Below are 5,697 nucleotides of genomic sequence, written 5' to 3'. Positions count from 1 at the left end.
ATTATTTCAAAAACCTAAGCGAACTTATCCTCCGAAACCTAAGCGAACTTATCGTATTTTCGATCTCAATCTTCTGTGTTCGTTCTTTCTCTGTTCTAAGTCGATTAAAGGTGTGTAGGGTTTATAGTTTCATATACTCATTGTTTGTGAGGTTGATCATCGGTCGTTTCGACTCGATTATCGACCTCGTCTTTCGAAACCTTAAACACCAGATTTCAAACTTGTTATTACGTGTTCGTAATATACCTGAACGTCTAAAACTTCATAAAATCATGTGTTACGGAGTCCTCGATCTCCAATTTCATCATCTACACGTCGTTCGATTATCCTAACTGTTGCGGATTCGAATTCAGCGAAGTTACAGTTTAGGCGAAGTTATCCGTAACTTCGCCTGAGGTTTAACTTCGCCTGATTATATATTTTGAAACAGTTTATGAGGCGATGTTGTGGTTAGGCGAAGTTATCATTAACTTCGCCTGGACCTTTTTACTTAACAGTTATCAGACGAAGTTCAAGTTGAAGCGAAGTTGTTTCCCAACTTCGCCCCACCTCTAACTTCGCCTATACAGAATAAATCACAACTTCGCTCATGGTAACAGGCGAACTTGTGATTTGTGTTGACGTGTATCTAACTTAGTCTGTTTGATGCAGATATGGCTGCTGTAGGTGGTGCAGGCGGAGATGACGGTGGTGATAACCAGAGACAGTTCTTCCCGGGTCACAACATGTATATTACATTAGACCCGGAGGCGAGCGGAGTTGATGATTTCCGTGAAATCATCACATTCTTACTACGCTCGCGTATATTCCACGCGATCACTACAACACTGCCAATATCCTTGCCCAACATTGAGGATTTTTGGCAGACCGTGGAATATGACTGTAGAGTCGAGCCCCCGGTGATGCGCGCAACAGTCAACAATCAGGTTGTTCAGTTCTCTTCTGAACAGATCCGGGCGGCTTTACGGTTTGGAAATGAGACAAGGGATGACCCGACAGAGTTTGTGGCTCCTTTCCGTGATGGAGCGTTTTTGAGGATGGGATACTCTGGTCCCTTGGGGGATACGCAGAGAAGGAAAGGGTTTTTACTTGACCAGTGGCGCTTTATCATGCATGTCATGATTGTATGCATGTCAGGGAGAAAGGCGGGCACTGATGGCATAGGCGCGACCATGCAGTCGGCGATGACTGCTCTGACTTACAACAAGCGATACAGCTTTAGTCAGATGGTCTTCTATGAGATTGATCGTCAGAGAAGGGCGATGGCGCGTGAGAGATTCATCATGTATCCAAGATTCCTACAAATGATCTTGAATCATGTTGCTCCAACGCTACCTCAGCGCCGTCCGATCAGATACGTTGAAAGTGTGAATAAACGGATCTTTGCCCAATGCAGATCCTCCAGTGCGAGGAGCAAACCTGAGCTCCGTCCTCGGCATACTCCACTGTTTGGGTACTTAATCAACCCGGGGTATGTACCTGCTCGAGGGGACGAGTTTCGGGACCCGGCACCACAACAGGCAGGAGCACCTCAAGTTATACCTGTTGTACCTGTTGTGTCACCGGAGGAGAACGTTGACCTTGATGCTGAGTTTGGAGGTCAAGGCTACTTTGATATGGAACGGGTGGATCCAGAGGAGTATGTGCAAGTCTCGGGTGAGAGGGTGTCGACTGTGAATGTTACTAGGACAGCTGCTACGGTGGCTGGTTCTGATGAGGCAAGAAGGATTTTGGTAACACATGAACGGCTTCATGGGAAAAGAAAGAGAACTGATGATGATAGCGAGTCAGATTATGAGGAAGAGGTACAACAGTTAATACGCAGATCAAGAAGGGAACGGATAGGTGCAGGATCTGGAGCTGGTGAGAGCTCGAGGGTGGTACGTTTCACTCCACCCGCACTATCCGGTATGACAATGGTTCCCTCATCATTACAGGTTACAAGGCCAAGCGCCACGGACGTTCCCGTGGTGGCTACCTCATCTGCCTTTGGCCTCCCACCAACTTCATTCCAACTACCGACTCCGGAGATTGTTTCGTTGCCGCCGCCGACTGTTACTCCAACGGAGGTCGTGGCACACTTTATTGAGTCGACGGTTGTGGCCACTGCAGGGTTATCGGTGACGATACCACCTGCGGTTACGTCTTTGCCTACTTCTGAGGTCCCGGTTACATCGGAAATCCCTCCTCAGTACACTCAAGATATATCACATATGAGGTTTGATTTCGATGCAACCTTATCAGACTCAGAACGAATAGCAGCACTTGAACGGGTCGTGGCAGAGCAGTCAAGGATTAATCTTATCCAGACCCAGGCTATTCAACGCCTTGTTGCAGAGAATCAGATGCAGTCGTCCCTGCTGGTAGAACATGGTAAAATCATAGATGCTCTGAAGGAGTTCTTGGCATCTCAGGGGGAGACGAGCTGTAAAGGCGATGAGTTGAGGACCAAGAGACGCAATGATAGAGACGATGATCCCAATGCATCGAAAGGTGCAGGTGGTGAGTTGCCAAGAACTGTACAAGCTCTTGGAACTTCCACAACTCAGGGGGAGTCGACAACTGCAGCTGGTGGTGATGATGTGGTGGTAGTGGCGGTTGAGGAGATGGATGATGAGTTGGTTGGTGATGATGATGTACTACCGAGTGATGAGATAGAGAAGATTGGTGCAGAGATAGTGATTGATAATGATATAGAAGAGGGAGAGATAGTAGAGGAGAATGTGGAGCATGAGATACTGCAAGTCGAGAACGTAGATATGAGTCAAGAGATTGGGAATGATGAGACTGAATGGGAAGAGCAGCCTAGATGGAAAGAAGGCTATGCTCAGTAGTTCGTCAAAACAAAGAAACCAGCGGTCCCTACAATGTTCATGAAGAGTTACAACATTAGAGGCTATGCTGAAGCGAGAAAAGGGATTATTTGCTGGATATACGATGAGCAGTTGAGGCTCTTTGTTATTAAGAGGTATGATGGTGTTCAGTATTTCAAAAGACTTTTAAGATCGTTGAATACACTGCCAGAATGTGAAGTGAAAGACCTAGCCAGATTGGGATTGATAAACCGAAGTGATGATAATATGGCTAGAGTTATTGGGAAGATTGTTTGGAAGGAAAGTATAAAAGAGAAGAAGTTTGAGCTGTTGAAACCACAAAAGGGAAAACTTATCGAAGACAAAGATCGTGGATTGAGAGCTGATGGTAAACCTTGGATGATTATGAAGTATAAGCCGATCCGGTGCCTTAAAGAAGTGCCGATGAAACAGATGCCCAAGGATGTGCTCAAAGATCTAAAGTGGTGGTATGTTGATTGTGAAACAGCTGAAGCAGTGATGGAAGACGAAGATGAACAAGAGCTGCTAAGAGTTTATGATCCGATGCATCTAGTGAACTTGTCGCAAGCTGATCTGCAGGTGCTGAATGAGAAGAAGATCTTTTATATTCCTGCTTGGAAAGACGAAGCGAAGAAATATCAAAGAATTGTATCAGTTTGTGTACGCGAAGGAGTTCATGCTTGAAGATGAAGATGCAAGGTCGTTGAAGATTACAAGACACGTGCTTGAAGATAAAGAGATGAAGCTACTGCAAAGGGGGAGTCTGTTGGTACATGATGTCAGTAGTTCAGTGTCTAGTGTTTGTAATAGAGTCGTTTGGATTTGAGTTTGTATGTAAGCGAAGTTGCTAACAAGTTCGCTGATATAGGCGAACTTGTTAGACAAGCGAAGTTAGTGACAACTTCGCCTGAACATGCCAGGCGAAGTTGTCGTGATTATATAAACTAGGTTACGGCTTAGTTAACATATAGACAAGAGAACGAGTTCATTAGTCAGAGAACGAGTCAGAGAGAGTCTGTATTTGGTGATCTTTGTATCACGTGTTTACGGTTACAATATAACGGGTTTGTGTTTATTGTAACGTGTTTAATCGTTTTGTCTTCTACGCTCGTAACGTCTTACGTAGGGATTCCGCACCTACGTAGAACGCGATATCTCGTGTAGATCCGGCTGGGAACCTACATAACCTTTAACCTAACCGCTAACAGTATATAAAATTCAATGAGAAAGGAAATAAATTACATTGATCCGCAAAACGTGATTACATAATCTGCCCCAGAACAAGTAGCAACGTTTGATGGATCATCGTACGCATAACTATACGAAGTCGGGCACGTATCCTTAAACTTCTTGGAGTAATACGTTGGTTGGCATGTTGCGTAGTTTCCATAAAGACCCCGACAACAATACTCATCCGTATTAAACACATCACAAGCGCTCCGGCAAGCAATCACCTTACCACTGGCATTGACAGAAAGGTCGGAAGGACACTTTTTTCGTAAGTCGCCCACGCAACCTACAACGCTGCAATTTCCCTTTCCATGGATTGGTCTAATGGACATTGGCAAATTAAAGCCATCAACAAGACTAACATCATAAAAGGTCAATGTTGAAAGTGAAAATTCGGCAAGTGTTAACGGGGTTTGACCAGAGACAGAACAATGCAGAGACGAACCACATTGGCCGGTCAGACATGTCCCTTTGCCATTGATATCGAAGTTGCACTTGGTTCGACCCCATATTCGACCGGACCAACCGATAGGCGCGATGTGGACCCGTGAATCATTGGCTTCTAACGTGTACCCTCCACCATCAAAGCTCTCACCAGGGGTGATCGCTGGCCAAACTGTCTCGTTACAATCGTTAATTATGATGAAAACTCTCTCACAATCCGATAATATATTTCCTGTAAATATATATATCACTCATAAACCTTAAAGACATGTTAAAAGAAAGGTTATGCAAAAAATTATTAAAAGCAAAACATGTCTCTTACCTTTCTTTCTCTTCATGTATTATTTTGTCTTTCACATTCAGTTCACATAATGTTACTACTTCTACTGTAACACTCTTTTTAACAAACCATAAGAACCGTATCCTTGTGCATAGATATAATCAAAAGTGGTAGGATAGACACACATAGATGTAGATGATTGCATAATCGTTTTATGTATCATATAAAAAATAGTATGCAAAAATGATTTATACGGTTTTTTTATAATTTATACCATATAATTGGTTAACTTCATATAAAGGGTTTGAATCCTATCTATGAAAGAATAAATATTTTAATAAAAATTTATAAGCATGGCACCTGGAGAAAGAAGCAAGATCCATAGGAAGAAGACATGCATAGAGTTTGAAACATGTTGTGCCATTCAACCTATCTAAAGGTTTCATGTGAGTGCAGTGAGCAACCAAAACTTATTGCATAGGAGGATATCCGCCTGCTTTAAATTAATAGCCACTTTACAGTCTTTTTATTAAAGTTGATTTGTGTCTTCTATATGGAATCCACCTCAATATCCATTATTATGTATTAAAAGTTACTAGTGAGAATCCGCACACTACACGATCGAAAGTATATCGGTATCGGTTTGGTTCGCTACGTTACCCTACTCGATATATCTACCGAAAACAAAAATCAAGAAAGATATTTAAAGAGATATGGTCTCGAATGTGGATCAGACCCGGATCCAAATCAGATAACAGAGGCAAAAATCGCCAAAAAGGAACACTCCTTTGAGATGCGCACCCCTAAAGCAGACACGTCCAATACACTGTGCGGCAGAAGGTACGAGTCAGGACCACTGCAAGCACTAGAACCGTGCAGGAAAAGTCACCAATGGGTTGAGGCCATTTG

The 5,697-nt window shown here is 43.4% G+C and overlaps 1 pseudogene; it reads right to left on the bottom strand.

Annotated features, from left to right (window-relative positions):
• Window positions 1-4,072: 4,072 nt before the first annotated feature.
• LOC143628659 (pathogenesis-related thaumatin-like protein 3.5 pseudogene) lies at window positions 4,073-5,212 on the bottom strand (annotated as a pseudogene).
• Window positions 5,213-5,697: the final 485 nt, after the last annotated feature.

The sequence above is a fragment of the Bidens hawaiensis genome, unplaced genomic scaffold (genome assembly GCF_021521415.1).
Source record: "Bidens hawaiensis isolate Kalapana, Puna unplaced genomic scaffold, B.hawaiensis_p1.1 tig00005052_1, whole genome shotgun sequence".
NCBI lineage: Eukaryota > Viridiplantae > Streptophyta > Magnoliopsida > Asterales > Asteraceae > Bidens > Bidens hawaiensis.
The sequence above is the reverse complement of the archived record's forward strand: the minus strand, read 5'-3'. Positions and strand labels throughout refer to the sequence as shown.